Source organism: Equus caballus, chromosome 19 (genome assembly GCF_041296265.1).
Source record: "Equus caballus isolate H_3958 breed thoroughbred chromosome 19, TB-T2T, whole genome shotgun sequence".
Classification (NCBI taxonomy): Eukaryota; Metazoa; Chordata; class Mammalia; order Perissodactyla; family Equidae; genus Equus; species Equus caballus.
The window spans coordinates 7,235,708-7,260,070 of NC_091702.1; the positions used below are offsets into that span (position 1 = coordinate 7,235,708).

Consider the following 24,363-nt stretch of genomic DNA (forward strand, 5'->3'; position numbering starts at 1 on the left):
AATTCATTACTGAGTCTCTGGTTTTACTTGTCCCTTGTAATTTCCTCTGATTTCTATTTATTCGATCTCGTTCATTCCACAAATATCATTGAGCACCTAGCCCACGCAGGGCGACACAGCGATCCACAGCCCAGTCACTGTTCTCACGGCATTGACCTCACTGGGAAAGGAGACAGCGCTCAGGTGTGTGAGACGTCTGGTCTGAGAAGCGCTCTGCAGAGCGAAGCCGCACGAGAAGAGCGACGGGGAAGAGCTCGCGGGCGCGGAAGAGCCGGGCCTGGAGCACCCCGTTGAGCGGCCGCCTGCACGGAGGGAAAGCGCGGGCAGGAGCGGCCGGGCGGGGCAGGGGGCAGGGGGCCGGGGCGGGAGAGGCGGGCTGGCGCGCGGCCCCGACCCCCGGCGAGGGGTTAAGGCACGCGCTGCCAGGAGACGGCGCGCTCACAGCGACTGAGTGCGGCACCGGCTGCGGTTTATGAGATGAAGACGACTGCAGAAGACGGTGCTGGGAGGGAGATCAGACGCTCCGTTTCGGACATAGTAAGTTCGCGATGCCTCCAAGCGGAATCGTCAAGGAGGCTGTCTTCCATATGAACTGGCCCTAAAACGCCTAACACCGAAGAACGACGGAACGTTCGAGATGAGAAAAAGCACTTGTAATTGATAGTTCAGTCATCATTTTTCCACATTCTTTTCAGGTCGTGTCCTGTAGATAAGTATTTTTCATATCTGTGATGGTAGCATAGATGACAACTGCTCTTTTTGTCACTTAAATTCTGTTAAAAAACGTTTCTCCAGGTTGCTACAGTTGGCACCACATCCCAAAAGGCTGCAGCGCTCTGGGAGCGTGCAAGGCTGGATGAGCTCGGTGAAGCGACTGCAGCTCCTCTTCCTCGTCGGCAGAGGGCGCCCGGGCAGGGGAGGGCGCTGCTCGGCCCTGAGATCCGGGAGCTCCTCCCTCTTTCCCTTCGTCCCTCCGCGCTCGCGTCCTTCGCCCCGGAAGTGCTCTTCAGGCGCTGCTGGCCGGCGTGACTTTGAAGGTCTCCCGCCGCGGTGCCGGTTGCTGAGCATCCCGGAGCCGCGGGCCCTGCGCGCCCGTTCTGCGCCGGCCATGAGGCTGCTGGGGACGGCCGCGGCCCTGGGGCGCGGGCTCCCGCGGGTCCCCGCCGCGCTGGGCTGGCAGGGGAGGCAGGTAGAGTGCCCGGGGAGCGGGGCCGAGCCCGGACTGTCCCCTGGCCGCGTGGCCCTCGGAGCGGCCCGGGCCCCTCTCCCTGTCCGTGCCGGCCGCGGGGCGCGCCCGGGGGGCTGGCGTCGGGTGGCGGTGGCCCGCTGTGCCCGGGCCTGGCGCGCGCGGCTCGCAGGCTTCCCTGGGTTTACTCTGGAGGCGCCCGGCGCCAGGGTTCCCATTAGTTTTACCCGCCGCTTCCAAGTTGTGCTTCCCTCTGCCCACAAGTGACCGCAGTGCACTTGGATGTGCAGCCCTGTGGGCAGTGGTTTACATTGTGTCTTAATTCCATAAAATGCAGGATTCTGCCCTGTCCCCCCCCCCCCCCCCCGAGTAAAATAAAGTTTAAAAAAAAGGCGTTAACTTTGTGTAGAAGGAATTGGAAACCTTTTGTGGGCTGCGTTAGAGCTGTCGGTACCACCGCGTGAAGCACGGAAGTCCTCGGACGGCCTTGCTAGCTGTGAACGAGACTAAGGGGGAAGGGGAAACAGCAGAACTTAAGCTGAAAACTCTAGTTCCTGGTAAAGTAGTTGTTAGGATCTATCTTTCTGATTTTATTATCCCCAGTGTATACTTTCAAACCTATAACATTTGATAAAAGTAGTTGTCCCCTTTTAATTAATTATATAATTAATGCGAGCATCTTTTTCTGATTGGTTGATTATGTATTTGTTTTCAGGCTGTGTCTTCTCTGCTCTCCCCTGCAGCCTTCCCTTTGGTAGCGGGAGTTGCGGTGGAGACGTGCCCTCTTTTGCCTTTCCAAGCTGTGTCGTATGGTGTTTTGTGTCCGTTGAGTTTCTGTGGAGGAGCGATGTCCGCTGAACCCATGCTCTCTCTTAGAAAAGGTGCACTGAATTGATCGCTCTTACTTTTCAGGTTAATTGGAAGGTCTGCCGATGGTGTTCGTCAGGGGTGATTCCCAACGAGAAAATACGAAATATTGGAATCTCAGCTCACACTGATTCTGGGAAAACCACATTGACAGCACGGGTGCTTTAGTACACCGGCAGGATTGCAAAGATGCATGAGGTGTGTGGTTGTGGTGGGCTCCAGAGTAGTTAGAGCTTGGTTTTACTTGTTTTGTAGTTAATGGTTTGATAAACTTCACAAAACTTGAAAGGTTAAAAGAATGGTAACCGTGGATCTTTAGTCAGTCATATCACACAGAGGATTGCTCAAGTTGGCCTGAAATGTTGCTCTCAGGAATCCGTCTAGACCATCACTGTGGGTATCCTGAGTAGATTGTCTTTTAAGAGTGTTGTCAATATGATGTACCCTTCAACAGCCATTAAAATAGTATATACATAATTTTTAATGTTATTTAGAGATGTTTATAATGTTAAGTGGAAAAAATGGTTTTAAGTAATATATAGTATGAGCTTGAGTTGAATACATATAGCAGAAAAAAATTTTTTTAAATCTTGAAAGTCTCTTGAAGAAATTATTATATCATTGAGTGACTTAACTTTCCATTTAAAAATATTTCTTCAGATAAAAGATCGTCTTGTTAAATCATACGCTTTAAAAGCTGAATCCTTCCCACCTGGGCCTCAGACTCTACATGCAGCAGAGCAGGGCAGAACCCGTTCTCTGAACATCTGCTCCTGGACTAACACGAGGCCGGAGGGCAGGAGCGGGGCAGAGGGAGCAACAATGGCTCTCAGACCAGGTGATTGCTCTGTGGGAGCCCTTGCTGGGAGCAGCAGTGAAAAGAGGGTTAGACAGTTCACAGAGGGTAAAACCTATTAGCAGTTTTCTATTTCAAGAGATGATCTGGTTTGGTGATTAGGCTTCTTTGGAAATTGCCCAGTTAACCATCTGTGTTCTAGTTCCACCTCAGTAAAGACTTCTTTCCTTCTTGGAATATAGGGACAGAGAAATCTGAATCACTGTGCTTGTGTTTAGGTGAAGGGTAAAGATGGCATTGGTGCTGTCATGGATTCCATGGAACTAGAGAGACAAAGAGGAATCACTGTTCAGTCAGCGGCCACCTATACCGTGTGGAAGGATGTCAACATCAACATTATAGATACTCCTGGTAAGCTGAGTTCTTGGTTTTGTTGCAGCTTATTTTGGCAAAAGCCCATTTAGTTCTTTTCTATTCTATGACCTAGCTCATTGTTGAGTATCAAATAATACTCTAAAGTGTGACTGTGAATTTCCTATTAGAGAAATCTGACTTGGGACCTAGAGCATTTCGTCCTTATGTAGTTTCCTTGAAAAATAGTGCAAATAATTTGTGACTGGGAAGGTTCTCACATTTTATGTGTTGTAGCTGATCCAAAGGTGCCCATGTCCTGGTATCTTTTTGAAGTGATTTGGGGCTCTGGACCTTATGCTGGGTGAATGGTATGAGTGATTTAAGAAATCCACATTCTAGGGGCCGGCCCCGTGGCCAAGTGGTTAAGTTCGCATGCTCCCCTTCAGCAGCCTGGGATTTTGCCGGTTTGAATCCTGGGCGTGGACTTGGCACCGCTCATAGGGCCATGCCGAGGCGGCATCCCACATGCCACAACTAGAAGGACCCACAACTAGAATATATATACAACTATGTACTGGGGGGCGTTGGGGAGAAAGAGGAAAAATAGAATCTTTAAAAAAGAAAAAAGAAATCCACATTCTAATTAGAAGACTTATGTCGTGAAAGATAAAAAACTTTTAATTTTGCATGTTATAAAAAAATCAGACCGCTCTTTAAGACTTTCCCACACTTCTTTGTCTCATTTAGGGCACGTGGACTTCACAATAGAAGTTGAAAGGGCCCTGAGAGTGTTGGATGGTGCAGTCCTTGTTCTCTGTGCTGTCAGAGGGGTGCAGTGCCAGACCATGACTGTTAATCGTCAGTGTGCTAATGTGCTAGTTATTGAATTAAGTTTGTTGTGGGTGCCTTCAGTCAATTCTGACTCTAGCGACCCTATGTACAGCAGACTGGAACCCTGCCTGATCTTTTTGTGCCATCCTCTCACCTTCCATCACTGTATCAGACAAGGCTCTGGTGTTATTCATAGGGTTCTAATGAACAGTTCTTTTGGAAGTGGGTGGCCAGTCTTTCTTCCTAGTCTATCTCATTCTAGAAGCTCTGCTGAAGCCTGTCCCCCATGGGTGACCCTGCTGATATTTGAAACACTGGTGGCATAGCTTTCAGCATCACAGCAGCATGCAGTCACCACAGTACGACAACCAAGAGGCAGGTGGTGTGGTTCCCTGACTGGGAAAGGAACCTGGCCTTAACGGTAAGAGCACAGACTCATAACCAATAGATTGAGCAAAGCACTTTTACTGTACTCTCAAATTTAATTTACAGCAAATTCTTTTCTTTGTTTGTTTTCTGAGGAAGATGCACCCTGAGCTAACATCTGTTGCCAATCTTCCTTTTTTCTTTTTATGTGAGCTGCCATCATAGCATGGCCGCTAACAGACAAGTAGTATAGGTCTGTGCCTGGCACCCGAACCCGGGCTGCCAAAGCACAGTGCGTCAAACTTAACCGGTCGGCCACCAGGGCTGACCCTACAGAAAATTCTGATGAGAAGCACTGCACCCCAATTTTACAGTTAAAAAATGCAGCACTGAGAAAGTAAATGACTTGTCCAATTTTACAATTTTTGCAGAAATTCAAATCTAGGTTTATGTGGTCATAAAGCAGATCTTACAATGTCCTCACCTCAATTCCCTCTTATTTTCAGGTATTCTTTGAAGAAAAATTCAAATAAAAGTAAAATATAACATTTTAAACATAAAATAGAGCTTTTCTTACATTGTTCTCTGACTATTTAAATAATAAATTATCCTAAATTAAAGTTTTCAGAAGGGGTTATGATAAACTTGAAATAAAAGACATTGTAATAAAACTGTTTTATGACAATTAATCTAGATTTTGTGTGGCACTGGAACTTTATTTTCTTCTATAAAATTTTTATTTTTGTTTCTCCTTGGCATTTTTTTCTATTAAAATCCAGAAAATGTTGGGCTTCACGAAGTTATTGGCGTCTTAATTTGATCAAAAGCATTTTATTTTTTAATATCAACTATATAGTTTTCAAAACAGGATCTAAACAAAGTCATTTTAGAAATTTGTGAGGAATAGAGACGCAGTACTATGATCTCTGAAATTGGGCCACAATTTTAATTTTTCAAAGCACTTAGTTTTTAAAATAAAATAAAATCACTTAGTTTTTATTTTGGGTAAAATAAAAGGCTCCATAGATATTTCTACTCCTCAGGCAGGGGAGAAAAACACTAATAAACTTTATAATAGTTATAGCAAAAATATTGTTTCTGTAACAAATGAATGGCTTCATTTTCTCAAACTCTAAATACATTGTACGGCCATCAGAAGTAACCTAAGAGAGTTAAATGCAAATATCATTTTAAATATAGCACTTATTGAAAGGACTGTACTTACAGTGTGCCTTTTATACCTATAAATCAAGGGAAACTAAAATCTTCTTGACTATCATTATATTTTTAATGTTAGTAGGAGAGGAACTGATGTGATTAACATATTCAGGCAAGGCCAAATTGAACTTTAAAACTTCTGTTTTATATTTTTATTCAAGTTTGTTCCAACCTTTATAAACTGTCAGCAAATGAGCAAAATAATGAAGATCTGAGGAGTCACAGGGTGTTCTGCAGTGAGTAGAATACTGACCTGGTGATCCACACAGTTTCTCTCACTGACACTTCTACTGCGGGTAGGATCCCATCCAGTTATGTAACACTCTCTGCCTGATCTGTGCCTAATGCACAAGCACACGTAATATACTCGTGGGGAGGATACAGTAAAAAAAGAAGACTGATGATGCGTGATATATAGGGGGAAATTACAAGAATCAATGTTTTTGAATTAGGACAATAGAGCTTGAGCTCAAATGGAGGGTTTGATGATGGATTGAAGAGTGAAGACATTGCAGCAGGTGAGAAGGCAGATTCATGGATACAGATACAGGTAGAATTGCAGAGGTGAACTTTGAGGTTCTGATTTACTTCTGTGATTTTTAAAAAGCAGCCCAGGTGATATAGTGAAAAATCATTGTTGAGAACTATTCTAGGGTCAGCCTATGGGAGGAGAGCCTGAGATTGGAATTAGAGGAGAGTGTCAAGGAATTGAAAAAACAAGCATTGGCTGAACTATTGCTATCTCTAGAAGTTAAGATAGGATTTGTGGTAGGGAGGTAAACAGTGACCCCTGTGCTGGGAAGAGCTGCCATTGTCGGAAGGCAAGAACTTCAAAGGTGCTAAAATCCCCTCAACAGGCTTAGCTTCACTTCACAATTTCAGTCCAATCCTTGCCTCAGTCTAGGTGATAAGTTTTGAAATTGTCTTCACATTACAATAACTTATGGAACATTAAAATAATAAAAACAAAAAGCTAGTGCCGGGTCTCCCCTTGCTTGAGATGCTATTAATTGATCTGATATGGGGTTCAGTCTAGGTATTTTTAAAAGATCCCCATGTGGTTCTAAAGTGCTGCAGGATAGAAAACCCGGCTCCGGGTGAAGGAAATATAAAGCATCAGAAGCACGTTAGTTAAAACAAAACGAAACAGAGAAAGATTTTCGCTGGTTCTTCTGTCATTTTCCGCAGTCACATGCCCACCCTAGTAATCAGAAAATAAAGCATCTATGACCCCTCTCTCCTTCCTTGAATTTCTCGCCTCTTGCCCTCTTCCTCCACCCCTCCTGCTCCTTTTACTGGATGCTATTGCCAACCCCCACTGCAGAGCACATTGTGAATAACTTTTAGATTATTGTGAAGCATTCTCGTACCCACGTTTTTGCCTCCCCCCACCTCCTTCCTTCCTTTTTTTCTTCCTTTGTTCTATGGGCTTCAGGAAAATGCCTCAGTTTAAGATATACTTTAATTCAAATTTTCAGGAACACTAAATTAGACTGCAAAGCTCTGAACATGTGCTCTTTTTCAATACTTCTGTCCCTTTTTGGACTAAAAGCATATATCACCCAGCACTCTGAGCCTAATTCTTCTGTCTGGACCTCCTCACTGCATCCTGAGCACTTGACTTGGCGTACAGCTCTCTAATTCAACCTGAAGAAATCAAATTGGCTTACACTTACATATATGTCACATTTTTCAAGCATTCATTTTAAAAATAAATTTATTCTACTTAAGTGTATTTTGTTTGACATAAAGCTTTGATTATTGTATTTGAATAAGGATCACACCCTCAAATATTAAAAGAAAATTTTCATTGAAAACCTCTTTTAAAATATTTAACACTAAAAAATTTGCTTGATTCTTTTCATGGTGCACTTACCACAGTGAAAATGTGTGAAAACTCAACATTTTAGTTACTGTTTGAGTTTGCAATACCTCTTTGTCCAGTTTGATGAAATGAGTATTTCATGGAGAATCCACAGCAAGAACGATAAAAATGTTCTTACCCTTCCCACAGAAGCTAACATCAAGAAGAGTTTTCAAATATTCCCTCTATGCCATGGAAACACCTAGAGCAAGATCGCTCAAGCTGTGCTGTTGATCTATTTTCACTAGGGCTTTCATTTGATCTTCAGAGAAAGGGGAGGAAGGCTGTGGCATATCACTGGCCCACATTCCCACCTCTAACCAGAGAACCAGAGCTAGTGCAGGGCCACGTGACATTTATTGAATCTACACTTAACATTTTGTTCTTGAGTAAAGAGTTTGGCTATTACAAAATTTTTCTTTTAAAAGTAGAAAATCACTAACTAGAGGCAGATAAGATAGGAAATTGTGAAGAGTCTGCTGAGTACATTGATTATAGACCCGTGTGTGTGGGTGGGTGTGTGTGTGTGTGGTCCTAAGTTATTAAGATTTTGTCATGAATTCTAGGAACATTTCGGGCTCCACACAGCATAGGCATTGGTCATCACCCTGCTTACAAATTATACACTTATAAATTGTTCTCTTTGTTTATCCTGAGGAAAAGCAGAAGGATGAGCCTATCCATGAAGGGAAGACAGGAAAAAAGATCGAATGCTTTAATCACAGTGTTATCTTGGGGAATTGCTCCAGGTACTTATTTCCTCGTAAAGTATCTTTTAATGGAAAGCAACAGGAAAACAACTGATATCTGGTAGTGGATACTGCCGTGAATGATGCATGTATTTCTACTTTTGAGAGAAATGCTGATGATCCAAATAAGTACTATTAGTCCTCAAAATAGAAAACAAAATCTTGTCATGGAATTTTGAAACGTTGTTGAGTCTATTATTCTGACAATAAATGGAACTGATTTTTACAGCAGATATAAAGTTAGTATAAAGTTAATATTCTCTTAATAGAGAATATTAAGCTGGAAACTTAAAGCAGCCACCAGAGCTTCAGATGTTTCAGGGAAAAAATAGCTCAAATCCTCCACTTTTTTTATCTGTAGACAGCAGTATTTGTATTTAAGAAAAGAAGAGCTTCTACATTATTGAAACACTTCTGGAAGGGGAAATTTCTCTAAATGTTTTTGTCTAAGATTATTGTTATTTATAAGTTGTACTCCAGTCTAATCATAAAGAAGACTTGAAGTCCACATTAATTTTTCAGTATCCAGCAGGCACTTGAAGACATGTGATTTTCCTTGTGAAACTAAGTAAAAGATTGGCCTAGAGTGGAAAAAATCCTTCTGTGATAAAAATAATATAGAAAGGCTGAATAAAAAGTGAAATATTATGGCGGTCATGATTCTAAACAATGGCATCAAGAATCATAGAAACGCAGGAAATACAGACCCATCATTTTCAGGTTCAGATATTTACAAGTGACTCTGCAGGTCATTGATATGTGGCTATTTTTAGTTTCTTAGGAGGCTTCTGGATGGGAATGAACAACTGGGCTATGGAGGTAGACAACTCAGTTGCTGACCAGCCACCTCACAAAGCATGTAAGCATGATTTTCTCCTTCGTTTCTGCCTTTGCTAAACGTATTGTGATTAGGCTTACATGGCATTTCTTAGTGCAAATGGAATGAAAAAGAAATCCAACTGAAGGGCTGTTTACACTAGTGATGAAGGGTTAGAATTGGAATCTTTTATGCGAAGTCGAATAAATTGAAGCGCAAGAGTTGAACTGTGGGGCAGTTTATGCATAGGTTTATATGCATATGTATAATTTTAGACAGTGCCCCAATAAACATAACATTCTTCCTCAATGCATAGATAAAAACGGATGTAAGATGGCTGACTCATTCATTTGATTTCAGGAGATGTTCACAGGAAAGTTGAGACTCTCATGAGACATAATAATTCTGGGTAAAATCAAACTTCCAGGTATTGATTACATGAAGGAGCTGATATTTAGGGCACATAAGCTTGAAAGCACTGATATGAATATACCCTTGCTCAGGAATTACAAGAAAAAACAACTTTATGTGCATAAGGATAAGTTAAGAGAAGAAGAATCATTCTCTGACCACATATTCGAGAGAAATATTCTAATCTAGCAAAGAATCTCTAGAGAGAAGTATAATAAGACATAATACCCTACATATACTGGATGACAAAACCTTCTGAAACATGCACATCTAAGGAAAAACAAGTCAAGGGTACTGATCAGTTTATGGGCAATGGGCCAAAAATTTAAATAGAAAGAAGTTTACTGTATTATTCTACAAACTATAGGTCATTAAGGGGTGAAGAATAGGGACCTGTTATATGCTGGATATAATAAAATAAATGATTAGCTGAAAGTACAAAGTACAAAGTTTCTGTTTTCCTTTAATTGCTTTGGGATCGCAGCAAAGAACAGATATGGTACAGGGTCAGGTGTAAGTCACTTGTGCATCTTAATGTTGCGATGTTTATTTTCCCCTTATAATGTCATATACTTTCAGCCTCTTGACCAAGATACAATACATACATTCAACAGGATCACATTTAGTCTTTGAATATACTGAGTGTGATGTGGGAAGATATTGCATGGAAATTCATAATAAAGAACCATTAGATCAAGGGAGGTCTAAAACATTAAATAATTTTGAAGAGCTCTGTGGAAAGAAAGGAAATTATTTCAAAGGATAACCTCTTAAAAATAAAATACTATATTTCTAAGAGAGCAGATGGTAAAATTATTGAGTACAATGCTTAAACTGAGTTGAAAAAGCTGATTCAAAGGCCACCAAGGAGGAGCTGCTGGCATATCCAGGAAATGGGGTTAAATTTGTCAAAAAAGACAAAACTGCAATTTCAAGAATTAGGAGAAGGTATTTGGGAATCTTTAAAACGTAGTAAACATTTTTTATGCAGTATGCTGTTAACCAGCAGACCATCCAGTTGTGATTTGCTAAGAAAAACAAGCAAACGGAACTTTGAGATCATATCTTTTTCTGATTCCTCTAAAAGTTGCCAATCATAATGCTCTTAAAAATAAAATTTACCTCTTTGTGTATGGCTATTTCCATAAATCACTCATAGCCTCCTCTTCAACCGTCTCCCAAATATTTTCCACCAACTAATTCACTTACACAGGATGATGCAGTCACTTATTAGAATGCCAAGAGGAGATTTGATTCATCCTGCTATTTATCCTTTTTTTTGCAATTTTTCATCAACTTCAGCTATATTTACTGTAAGATCCATTAGGACAAAGAGGTTACTTATTTTTATCACTGGAGTATCCCAAGCACAACATCCTAACACAGACTCCAACACAGAATAAATATTCAAAGAATCTCCCTGGATAAATGAAGTCATAGGTACATAAATATGCATTAAATGCAGACATTATTCTCTTTTTTCTTTATTCTCAATTTCAGCATTATCAACAATGTGATTGTCATGCTTCAGTTTAATGAGCTGAAGAAATATATGGCTCATGCCAGTGCATTGAAGAGTATTAATACCATACTGAGAGATGTAAAAGACTGACGTATCCATTCTCGATAAGTATGAACTGAATAGCCCCTAGTCTCATATGAAAGATAATATAAGCATCAGTTTAATTTCAGAAGCCCATGTATGTGGGTGCATGTATTTGTGTGTATACATATTTATGCAGTGAATTTTTTGAAGGCTCATGTGACTTACAGTATTTAAGATTTTGTTTTTAACAGAAAGATGCTGCAATATTAATTAAGATAAAGAAAAATCAATTTAAAATATATACATTGAGCTTATGTTTCTAGTAATGTGGCAGAGTAAGTATATGAAAGATCCATACTCCTCAAAACAATTGAAAATTCAGACAACAGATAAAAATCACTTTTTTATGAATGGGTGATATAGACAAAATATTAAAGAATCCCCTCTCTGCACCTCCACTCCAAAAAAGAGAAACTGCAAAAAAAGTCCAGAGAAGTAAACAAATATTGCTTCAATAAGCTAGTGGTTCCGGTGGGAATATCCACTGATCAACTGTGACCAAAGGCTTTGGTTTCTATAGCCACTTCAGAGGCAAGGGAGCCTGCAGACCAAACAAGATGAGATATTTAGATTAGTGAACCAAGCCCCAAAATAAACTTGAGACCATGGAGATCTAAACCCTCAATGAAATGGTGAACTAGGGGGAAAAATCTATCTTACAAGAGAAGACAGGTTTTCCTGCTAAGTCACCAACAGCTACTAACTACTGCTGATCTATGATCTACTTCATATGCCCTCCTTGCCTCTCTGGCCGTTAATTTTGTAATGTGACAAGACTCAGTAGTTTGACTCCTTTATTTTCTATCCATATTAATTTCCTTGTGGCATCATCTTGTCTGATAAATTACATTATATATAATATAAAAGATATCATATATAGGTGTATATAGTGTGTGTGTAAAATATATATATAATGATTATTAGAATTGACTTTCAAAATTATATTTTATGCTGTTCTTTTCATGTTGTTGATTTCTGTATAATTACTTTTCAGATTAAAAAGCACCACATTACTATTTGTGTTTTATTTAGTCTCTCCTACATAATGCTGCAGTTTACCTTTATTTCCATTATTATTACATATTTGTGTCTCTTCTGCTGGTGTTTGCATCACGAGAGCAGTATCAAGCCTACTGTTATTCACCAGTGTCCACGGCACACAATAAAAGTTCAATACCATTTTAAAAAATAAATACAGGAATATAAGGAGGATAGTAACCCTGCGTCCACTTGATTAGAATTTGTACCTTCCAAATTATATAAACTCATCTACATCCAGAGAGGAGGGTGTAGAGTTTTTCTTTGACTCCTACTGGATAGTTCTCTGCACCTTAACCTTTTTATTTGCTCTGAGATCCTGGACCACTCAAGTACAGAAGATAAGACTCCACCTTTTTACTCTACTTTGTAAGTTTATCGGTTCTGTGAAGCAAAACACACAGAAAGGCCTAGCAAGTGACTAACCTAAAAGGAAAAAAGAAACCTACATATTGATAAAAGTAAGCAACAGCAAATCCATCCGACCATTTACATTTTCAAATATTGTTCATCTACATTTTAATTTTTATGTTTGTTTTTACTGCAGTAACATTGGGTTATAACATTATATAACTTTCAGATGTATATCGTCACGTATTTCGGATTCTGTGTAGGTTATATCACGTTCACTACCCAAAGACTAATTACAAGTCATCACCACACCCATGTGCCTAATCATCCTTTTCATCCTCCCCCCTCCCCTTCCCCTCTGGTAACCACCAATCCAATCTCTGTCTCTATGTATTTGTTTGTCGTTGTTTTTATCTTCTACTATGAGTGAGATCACGTGGTATTTGACTTTCTCTCTCTGACTTATTTCACTCAGTATAATACCGTCAAGGTCCATCCATGTTGTCACAAATGGCCAGATTTCATCATTTCTTATGGCTGAGTAGTGTTCCATTGTGTATGTACACCACATCTTCTTTATCCATTCGTCCCTTGATGGGCACCTAGGTTGCTTCCAAGTCTTGGCCATTATGAATAATGCTGTGATGAATGTAAGGGTGCATATATCTTTATGCGTTAGTGTCTTCAAGTTCTTTGGATAAATACCCAGCAGAGGAATAGCTGGATCATATGGTAGATCTATTCTTAATTTTCTGAGGAAATTCCATACCATTTTTCCACAATGACTGCACCAGTTTGCACTCCCACGAGCAGTGTACAAGGATTCCCTTCTCTCCATATCCTCTCCAACACTTGTTATTTCCTGTCTTGTTAATTATAGCCATTCTGCTATACTATACTATAATTAGTATACTGTACTATACTATAATCAGATGATATCTAATTGTAGTATTGATTTGCATTTCCCTGATAGTTAATGATGTTGAACATGTTTTCATGTGCCTGTTGGCCATCTGTATATCTTCCTTAGGGAAATCTCTGTTCAGATCTTTTGCCCATGTTTTAATTGGGTGGTTATTTTTGTTGTTGTTGAGATGTATGAGTTCTTTGTATATATTGGATGTTAACCCCTTATCCAACATGTGGTTTGCAAATATCTTCTCCCACTTGTTAGGTTGTCCTTTTGTTTTGTTGATGGTTTCCTTTGCTGTGCAGAAGCATTTTAGTTTGATGTAGTCCCATTTGTTTACTTTTTCTTTTGCTTCCCTTGCCCAGTCTGATGTGGTACTTGAAAATATGATGCTAAGACCGATGTCAAAAAGCATGCTGCCTATGATTTCCCTTGTCAGAAATTAGCTCTCCATATATTTGTGGGTTTATTTCTGAGCCCTTGATTCTCTTCCATTGATCTGTGTGTCTGTTTTTGTGCCGGTACCATGCTGTTTTGGTTACTATAGCTTTGTAGTATATTGTGAAATCAGGGAGTGTGATACATCCAGCTTTCTTCTTTTCCCTCAGGATTCCTTTGGCAATTCATAGTGTTTTGTTGTTCCATATAAATTTTACGATTCTTTGTTCTATTTCTGTGAAAAATGTTTTTGGAACTTTGATCAGGATTGCTTTCAATCTATAGATTGCTTTAGGAAGTATGGACATTTTAACTATATTAATTCTTCGAATCCAAGAGCACGGAATATCTTTCCATTTCTTTGTGTCTTCTTCAATTTCCTTCAACAATGCTCTATAGTTTTTGGTGTACAGATCTTTCACCTCTTTGTTTAAGTTTATTCCTAGGTATTTTATTCTTTTTGTCGTAATTGTAAATGGGATTGTATTCTTAATTTCTCTTTCTTCTTCTTCATTGATAGCGTATAGAAACACAACTGATTTTTGTATGTTGATTTTGTATACTGCGACTTGACTGTATTCATTTATTATTTCTGAAACTATTTTAGTAGATTCTTCATGGTTTCCTATATATAAAATCATGCCGTCTGCAAATAGTGAGAGTTTCACTTTGTCCTTTCCAATTTGGATCCCTTTTCTTTCTTTTTCTTGCCTGATTGCTCTGGCTAAGGACTTCAAATACTATGTTAAATAAGAGTGGTGACAGTGGGCATCCTTGTCTGGTTCCTGTTCTTAGAGGGCTAGCTTTCAGTTTTTCTCCACTGAGAATGATATTAGCTGTGGGTTTGTCATATATGGCCTTTATTATGTTGAGGTATTTTTATTCTATATCCATTTTCTTTAGAATTTTTATCATAAATGGATGCTGTATCTTGCCAAATGTTTTCTCTGTATCTATTGAGATGATCATGTGATTTTTTATTCATTTTGTTAATGTGGTGTATCACATTGATTGACTTGCAGATGTTGAGACCCATCCAGGAATCTCATCCCTGCATCCCTGGAATAAATACCACTTGATGATGGTAAAAGGTCTTTTTATTGTATTACTGTATTTGGTTTGTCAATCTTTGTGCTGTCCTTACCTGGTTTTGTTATCAGGGTAATTTTGGCCTCATAGAAAGTGTTAGGAAGCGTTCCATCTTCTTTGATTCTCTTACATAGTTTGAGAAGGATAGTTATTAAGCCTTCATTGAATGTTTGTTAGAATTCTCCAGAGAAGCCATCTGGTACTGGACTTTCATTTTTTGGGAGGTTTTTGATTACTTGTGTTTGGTCTATTCAAATTCTCTAATTCTTCTTGATTCAGTTTTGGGAGGTTGTATGAGTCTAAGAATTTATCCATTTCTTCTAGGTTATCCAATTTGTGGGCATATAGTTTTTCATAGTATTCTCTAATGACCCTTTTTATTTCTGCAATATCTGTTGTAATTTCTTCTCTTTCATTTCTAATTTTCTTTATTTGATCCTTCCCTCTTTTTTTCTTGGTGAGTCTGGCTAAGCATTTGTCAATTTTGTTTATCTTCTCAAAGAACCAGCTCTTAGTTTCATTGATCCTTTTTACTGTTTTTCATTTTTAGTCTCGATTCCATTTATTTCTGCTCTGATTTTTATTATTTCCCTCCTTCTGCTGACTTTGGGCTTGTTTGTTCTTCTTTTTCTAGTTCTCTTTGGTGCATTTTAAGGTTATTTATTTGAAATTTTTTTTGCTTGTTGACATGGGCCTGTATTGCTATGAATTCCCCTCTTATGACCTCTTTTGATGCATCCCATAGGAGTTGGTATGTTGTATTTTCATTTTCGTTTGTCTCCAGGTATTTTCTAATTTTGCCTTTGATTTCCTCATTGATCCAATGGTTGTTCTATAGCATGCTATTTAGTCTCCACATATTTCTGACGTTCCTAGTTTTTTTCTCATGATTGATTTCTAGCTTCATAGCGTTGTGGTCAGAAAAGATGATTGGGGGTGATTTCAATCTTCTTAAGTTTATTGAGGCTTGCCTTGTTTCCCAACATATGGTCTCTCTTTAAGAATGATCCATGTACACTTCAGAAGAATTTATATTCTGCTGTTTTTGGATGGAATGCTCCCCATATATCTATTAAGTGCATTTGATCAAGTGTTTCATTTTAATCTACTATTTCCTTGTTGACATTTTGTTTGAATGATCTGTCCATTGATGTAAGTGGGGTGTTGAGGGCCCCTACTACTATTGTGTTGCTGTTAATTTCTCCCTTTGGGTCTGTTAATAATTGCTTTATATACTTTGGGGTCCCTGTATTAGGTGCATATATATTAATAAGTGTTATGAGCTCTTGGTGGAATGTCCCTTTCATCATTACATATTGCCCCACTCTGTCTCTGATTGCCTTTTTCAACTTGAAGAATGCGTTGTCTGATGTAAATATGGTAACTCCTACTTCCTTTTGTTTGCCATTAGCTTAGAGTATTATCTTCCATCCCTCCACTCTAAGCCTATGTTTGTCTTCAGAGCTGAGATATGTTTATTGGAGGCAGCACATTGTTTGGTCTTATTTTTTAATCCCTCCAGCTACTCTACATCTTTTGATTGGAGAATCAATCCATTTTCATTTAGAGTCATTATTGATATATGAGCACTGAATACTACCATTGTATCTCTTGTTTTCTGGTTGTTCTCTTTATTTGTTGTTTCTCTTTCTTTGTATTCCTGACTACCATTTCATTTCAGTAGTTTTCTGAAGACGTTTTTCTCCATTTTCTCTCTTTTTATGAACTGTGGCTTCTTCTCTGATTTTTGTTTAGTGGTTACTGTGAGGATTGTATAAAAGATAGCATTGATGAGATAGTCCCTTTTCTCATAGCCTGTTATCTCCATTAACCTAAGCAGGTTCCTTCCCTTTCCTCTCCACTTCTGAGTTATTGTTACAAATTTCTCTGTTTTTTATGATGTGAGTTTGTGACTATGTTGAAGCGTTTACCATTACTCTTGATGTTTTCTTTCCCTTTATCATTTAATTTATAATTCAGTCTTTGCCTCTGTTCTGACAGAGAGCTGCAGTTTTCTGTCTATTTATCTCCTTGCTCAGAGCTTTGTAGACCTTTGTCTTTTTGTTTCAGTGTGAGGGCATCTTTAATTATTTCTTGTAGGGGAAGTCTAGTGGCAATGAACTTCCTCAGCTTTTGTTTATCTGCAAGAGGTTTTATTTCTCTATCATATCTGAATGAAAGTTTCATTGGTTATTTTTATATAAAGTTATTTTCTTCTGCCTTGCTGCTCTTAATATTTCTTCCTTGTCATTGGCTTTTGCCATTTTTACTATTTATGCCTTGGATAAAGTCTTTCAGCATTGGTGTGATTACATACTCTATTAGCTTCATATACTTTTAAATCTGGAAACTCCTTTAAATTGGGAAAGTTCTCAGGTATTATTTGTTCAAACAAGCTCTCTGTTCCTTTTTCACTCTCTTCCCTCTGGAATACCTATAATCCTTTTGTTGCTTTTCCTAGTTGAGTGGGATATTTCTTGAAGAATTTGTTCATTTTTAAAATATCTTGGTTCTGTCTCCTCCTCCACCTGTAGAATGTCTATATTTTTATCCTCTAAATCACTAATTCTTTCCTCTGTAACATCTGCTCTATTTCTTAAGGGTTCTGGATTATTTTTTATTTCACTAATTATGCTTTTCATATCCAGGATTTCTGCTTGATTCTTTTTTATAGTTTCAAGCTCTTTACTGAAGATATTCATTTTATTTCTGATCTCATTATATTGTCTTTTGGAGTTCTCTTGTAAATCATTGAGTTTCTTATGAGATAGATTTTTAATTCTCTGTCATTTAGATTGTAAATCTCTGTGCCTTCAGGGTTGATTTCTGAAGAATTGTAATTTTCCTTCTGGTCTAAATTATTGCTGAATTTTCTCATGGTGTTTGACCAACTAATTTTTTGTCAGGGCAATTGTGGTATTATTAGGTTGCAGATTCCACCTGTTACTGCTAGGGGGAAGCAGAAGAAGAATTTCTGGCCACCACCCCTTCTGCTGGAAGCTGTGGGGGTAGTGTCGGCACTTGCCCTGGCCTGGAGTGGGTTCAGGCTGTTGTGTGGACTGTGCTTGGCAGGTGGGCCTCCTACTGGACTGATCTATGGCCACTTTTTGGCACTTCAGTGGCACGGTGGTCTCCCTCTCCTCATGGGGAAAGTGATCACGTGCAGGCCAACGGTTGCTACTGCCTCTTCCCACAGCCACCCCAGGACATGCTCCCTCCTTTGGTGCTTAGCAGGACTATGGGTGCCTGTGCAGGTCCGGAGTGTGCTTTCCCCAGCATTTTGACCTGCTGCACCCTCTGCTTGTGGTCTGGGGAGCTGTGCTTGATGGACTGGGCTTCTTCACTGGGACCAAGCTTGGGCCACTCCTTAGTGCCATAGGTGCTTAGTGGGCTCCCTCTCCCTGCTGGGAAAGTGATCGTGAGTGGGATAATGGCTGCCACTGCCTTTTCCCACAGCCACCCCAGGACATGTTTCCTCTTTTGGGGTTCAGCAGTACTATGGGTGCCTGCACAGGCCTAGAGTGTGCTTGCCCCAGCATGCAGATCTGGGCCTCTGCTCATGGGCCAGTGTGCTTGGTGTGTGGGGCTTCTTTGCTGGGACTGAGCTAGGGAAACTCCTTGGTGCCACAGGTGCATGGCAGGCTCCCCCTCCCCACTAGGAAAGTGATCATGAGTGGGCTAAAGCCTGCCACTGACTCCTCCTACTGTCACCCCTGTGCATGTTTCCACTTTCTGCTCACTTGTACCAGGTGGAAAGTATTTGTCTGCAAGCACAGGGCTACCAGGGGAGAGCAGGGAGTGCTCACCTATCTCTGCCACTTACTGGGTGGCCAGTCCATCCAACCTCAGGTGTAGAGCTGGGTGTGTCTCTCAGGCATCCTCTTGTGCTTCATAGGATTCCACCATTGGTCAGTGAATGTCCATTTAGTGATAGTTAAAAATGGGGAGAGACAAAGGGAACGTTTAACTCTGCCATGTTGCTGATGTCACTCCAGTTTTTATTCTTAATATACTATGAAATGTGATTTATTTTGAGTGGAAGACATTTACTATTAATTGCTGCAATTAATTATTATTATTAGTAACTATTAATAATACACAACTTTGCAGTGAAAATTTTTCAAGGATCAATAAAGTTAAAATAACCATAGAGCATATGGAGAACTGCAGTATCAAAGTTCAGAGCTTTTGGGGCTTTTATTGTTAAAATATACTTTATTTCTGAAACAATAGGTTATATGTAACATCAAGGCAACTTGAAATACATTCTTTTCTTTCTTTTTTTTAGTGAGATATAATTGACGTATGACATTTTGTAAATTTAAGGTGTGCAACGTGTTGATTGAAGGCATTTATACATTGTAATGTGATTATCACCGTGGGGTTAGCTCATACCCTGTTTCACGTCACATGATTATATTTTTGTGGTGATAAAATTTAAGATCTAGTCTCTTGCAACTTTAAAGTATATAATACAGCATTGTTGACTACAATCACAATGCTGTACGTTACCTCCCCAGAACTCGTTCATCATCTAACTGGAAGTTTGTGCCATTTTAGCAGCCTCTCCCTATCCCCCCCCCCAGCACCTGGTAACCACCATTCTACTCTCTGTTTCTATGAGTTCAGCTTTTTTAGAGTCCACATACAAGTGATAAATCATTGAAAATATAGATGTTATAATTGAACCAGTTGAGCAAGGTTTCATTATCTGTATTTTTCTCATTACTATTATTTCTTATCAAATTTCCACAACCCAGAGCCAGGAAAAAGATCATGGCTATTCCATAAAAATCTCTACCTTATTTTTAAACAATAGTTGCAGAACTGTAAAATTATGGAAATTTGCTTCATATACCTCCTAATTTATATTTAACTATCTTTCCTTTTTTTCCTTTAAGGAATTCAACTTGAATTTGCCATCTTTACTTTCCAAGGTTCTTAATAGGCATTAAACGAATGTATTCATGTTAAAGAAAAATAGTAAATTGAGAATTTTTATTAATTTTTACTATTTTTAAGTAATATTCCTAGAGGGAAATTTAGACAAATTATTTTCTATATCTAATATAGATCTAAGTAATAAACTAGCTCAGAATATTCTCTTTTTATAATGTGTGAAATACAGATTAAATTTTACATAGATTAATTGGAAAATATAAATATAAACCAAAAATTATTTTTGTTAAAATGAACTACTTTCATATATCATGTTTTTAACCTTGGTTCAAATAATAGTAAATCCAGAAGATATTCTAAAGTAGATGTTATAATGTTCTTAAACTTTTGAAAGGAGAAACATCTTGCCTTTTTCAAAGTATTCCTGTTTAATACTACACATATTTGTAGTATTTGTGTTCAGCAAGTGACACCTTTTGTCACTTTTAGAGGAGGAGTCCCACTCCAGCAGGAGCAGCAATCCCAGGATGTCAACTCACTTCATGGTTTGGGGTCACCAAGAAAGGTAAAAGTCACCAGGAACTGGTGATGGAACAGTGCTTTACTCACACTGGGAAGAGACAGAGTGAGATCAGCTTGTACAATGAGCCTGGGTCCCCAGTGGCCAGCAGGTCTTGCCCCACTGCCAACACAGTGTGATGGTCTGCAAGCAGCCCCCCTCCTGCTGCAAGCAAAGGATCCCATCCTTCCCTGGTGGGGTTGACATACCGAAGGCTGGGACTGTGCCTGAGAGCTATCTGAAGCACAAGCTTAAGCAAGACAAAGAAGCACATCAAGCCTGGAATAGGGAAAGAGACTCTCAAGCAAGGCCCTATGTCTAGCAAATGCTGTGAGGGCTCACCATCTCTTTTGCAAGGAAATGTTCCAGGCCCATTACAGGGCCATGCAAAGGTCAAAAGACTGCACACACAAGACTGCATTTTTCAGCAATTTGCAATCCAAAAATATTTATAAACATGATGTGTATAATAAAAGAGTACTAATTCAAAAATAGTTAATAATTTTCTTAAAATATTTTGCATTTCTCCTTTTCTTTAAAGCACCTGGTTTGGGTTATTATAAATCATATTTATTTAAACTACATTATTTGCTTTATTAGTTAAAAGATTCAGCATACTATTAATTCAGTGCTGATGAAATCTACATTTTCTTTTACAATATTATTGTCTATATTCATTATACTGTGCATTAGATCTCTATGGCTGATTTACTACTCATTTCAAGTTTGTACACTTAAATACCATCAGTCTTAACCCCCTTCCCTGGGTAGGCCACCCTTTTACTCTATTTTTTAGAGGTTTAACCTTTTTTAGATTCCTCATATAAGTGATATCCTACAGTACTTGTCTTTCTGTGACTGACATCTTGCTTAGCTTGGTGTGCTTAAAGTTTATACAAGCTGTGGCAAATGGAAGGATATCCTCCTTTCTTATGGCTGAACAATATTCCATTGTGTATGTGTACCACTTCTTTTTTATCTATTCATCCATGATGGGCATTTGGGTTGTTTCCATATCTTAGCTATTGTGAACAGTGCTGCGATAAACGTGAGCATGCATATATCTCATCAAAATGCTGTTTTCATTTCCTTTGGGTGTACAGCCAGAAGTGGAATTGCTGGATTATATGGTAGATCTATTTTTAACTTTTTGAAGACCTTCCATTATGTTTGTCATCGTAGTTGGACCAATACACATTCCCAAGACCTATGTATAAGGGTTCCCTTTTCACCACATCCTTGCCAGCACCTGTTGTCTCTTGTCTTCTTGATGGTAGCCATTCTAATAGGTGTGAGGTGATGTCTCACTGTGGTTTTGATTTGCATTTCCTTGATGACTGGTGATGTTGAACATCTTTTCATGTGTCTGTTGGCCACTTTTATTTTTGAAAAATGTCTATTTTGATCTTTTGCCCATTTTTAAAAATCAAATTTTCTGAGTGTTTTTTGTTATTAAGTTGACTGAGTTCTTTGCATATTTTGGATATTAATCCTTATTAAATATATGGCTTGAAAAGATTTCCTTCCATTCTGTAGGTTGTCTTTTCATTTTGTTGATTGTTTCTTTTGCTTTGTGGATGCCTTTGATTTGATGTAGTCCCATTTGTTGATTTTTGCTTTTGTTGTTTGTCCTTTTGGTGTTGTGTTTAAAAACTTACTGCCAAGACCAATATCACTGAGTTGCTTCCCTGCATTTTCTTCTAGGAGTTTTATGATATCAGGCCTCATATTTAAGTCTTTGATCCATTTCAAATTAACCTTTGTGAGTGGTGTGAGATAGGGGTCTAATTTCATTGTTCAGCATGTGTTTCTTCAGTTTCCCCAGCACCTTTTATTGGAGACTATCCTTTCCCCATTGGGTATTCTTGGCTCTCCTGTTGAATATTAGTTTTCTGGATATACTGGGATTTAGTTTTGGGTCATCTATTCTGTTCCATTGGTCTATATGTCTGTTTTTGTGCCAGTACTACACTGGTTTTATTAACATGGCTTTGTAGGATGGTTTGAAATCCAAAAGTGTGATCCTCTGGCCTTGTTCCTTTTTCTCAGGATTCTTCGGCCATTTAGGGTCTTTCGTGGTACCATGCAAATTTCATGATTGTTTCCTCTATTTTCGTGAAGAATGCCTTTGGTATTTTGATGAGGACTGCATTGAATCTGTAGATGGCTTTGAATAGTATGGCCATTTTAACAGTATTAATTCTTCCAACCCATGGACATGGGATGTCTTTTCATTTGTTTGTGTCTCTTCAATTTCTTTCAGCAGAGTCTTGTAGTTTCATTGTACGAATCTTTCATTTCCTTGGTTAAATTTATTCCCAAATATTTTATTGTTTTTGATGCTATTGTGAATGGGATAGTTTTCTTTATTTCGTTTTCAGATGCTTAATCATAAATGTAAAGGAATGCAATTGATTTGTGTATGTTGATTTTGTATGTTGCCATTCTACCAAAATTGTTAATTAATTACAACCATTTTGGGGCTGAGTTTTGAGGGTTTTCTATATATAAGATCATATCATCAGCAAACAGTGACAATTTTACTTCTTCCTTTCTGATTTGGATGCCTTTTATTTCTTTGTCTTGCCTAATTGCTCTAGGTAGGACTTCCTGTACTATATTGAATGTGAGTGGTGAGAATGGAGATCCTTCTATTGTTTCTTAGAGGAAATAATTTCATTTTTTCTCCACTGAGTATAATGTTAGCTGCAGGTTTGTTGTATATGGTCTTTATTATGTTGAGGTATGTCCCTTCTATACCTGATCTGTTAAAGGCCTTTCTCATGAAAGGATGTTGTATTTTGTCAAATGCTTTTTCTATGTCTATTGTGATGATCATGTGATTTCTATCTTTCATTTCATTGATGTGCTGTATTACATTTACTGGAAATATGCATTTTGATATATTAATGTTTTATCATTTAATACAATTTGTAAGCAATTGCATAGACATTTACAATCCCAAATGTTTGTAAAATAAATATATAATATAAAATTAAATTATATATTATGTACAGTATAAAATATATATATTTGTGTGTGTCTGTGTGTCTGTGTACACTTCATACTCATTGTCAACTTTGTCTTAATCATACCATCTAATTGCTTAGATGGGGAGAACCCTTATGTAAGAGAATAAGCTGATGTTACTAACTTATATGTATTTATGCCTTCTGAGATCGTATAAAAAATAGCACATATACTCCCTGGCCTGTCTGAGTTGGTTGTACAACTTATGCATATAAGGTTTTCCCTCCATAATTGTTTTCTTGATAGAAAAAAAGAGAAAAACTAATTCTACATTCAGCCTTTGTTCTTCTTCATTTAGTCATGCAATACGTGAGCGTAAGTACTAGTGATAAAGCATTTATTCTTCTTCAACTTCTGCACCAATTATTTTTCCTCAGTTCTTACATTCTTATGTTGTTTCAATTCAAAATATACTGACAGATTCACAATGCAAACTTAGTCTTTGTTTATCTAGTTATAGATATTCAAAACTACCAGAATAGTCAGATGGTACTTCAAATGCACATGAATAGTATAAAACATCTTTTCTTATCTAAAAAGCTTTTTTTGTGGTCATAAAATTCTTTATTTTGATTACTTCAATTAAAAGAGAAAATAAAAAATATTTTTGGTGTTTTGACAACGTTGGGAAGGTAATTCTAAGTTGTAATGATAAGCAATAGCAATAAAAGTATATTTGGAGAAACATAGGAATGGTTTAGCCTCAGGTGTATATAGATGAATAGCATAAGCTGACACATTGAAGACATTGATAGATCTCTATCTTTCTAAGTCAAGATATGCATTTAATTTTTAAAAATCTGCATTATATTATTACTTTAGTGAAGCTGTAATTTCAGTGAGAAGTACATTAAATAACCTCAAACAATATATTTCATTATGCTGAATTAGCTTCTTTTCTACCTATTTTGACTTTTTCAGCTTGACCTTAAACTACAGAGAGTAACTACAAATTTAAGAACATAAATAGAATACTACAATGAT

The 24,363-nt window shown here is 38.3% G+C and overlaps 1 long non-coding RNA gene across 13 annotated transcripts in view; it reads left to right on the top strand.

Moving 5' to 3' along the window:
- Positions 1–407: 407 nt before the first annotated feature.
- The window catches only part of LOC106781059 (uncharacterized), a 42,781-nt gene continuing 18,825 nt past the window's right edge, over positions 408–24,363 (top strand). For 2 of the 13 annotated variants that reach the window (XR_011428972.1, XR_011428973.1), the window contains exons 1-8: positions 984–1,189; positions 2,099–2,251; positions 2,714–2,891; positions 3,128–3,260; positions 4,297–4,455; positions 8,140–8,231; positions 9,005–9,090; positions 10,960–11,089. This is a non-coding gene — a long non-coding RNA (uncharacterized lncRNA). Of the gene's footprint in view, positions 538–983; positions 1,190–2,098; positions 2,252–2,713; positions 2,892–3,127; positions 3,261–4,296; positions 4,456–5,779; positions 5,855–8,139; positions 8,232–9,004; positions 9,091–10,959; positions 12,079–20,279; positions 23,374–24,363 lie in introns of those variants that run through there. The other 11 variants (XR_011428974.1, XR_011428970.1, XR_011428968.1 and 8 more) reach the window with 11 other exon arrangements.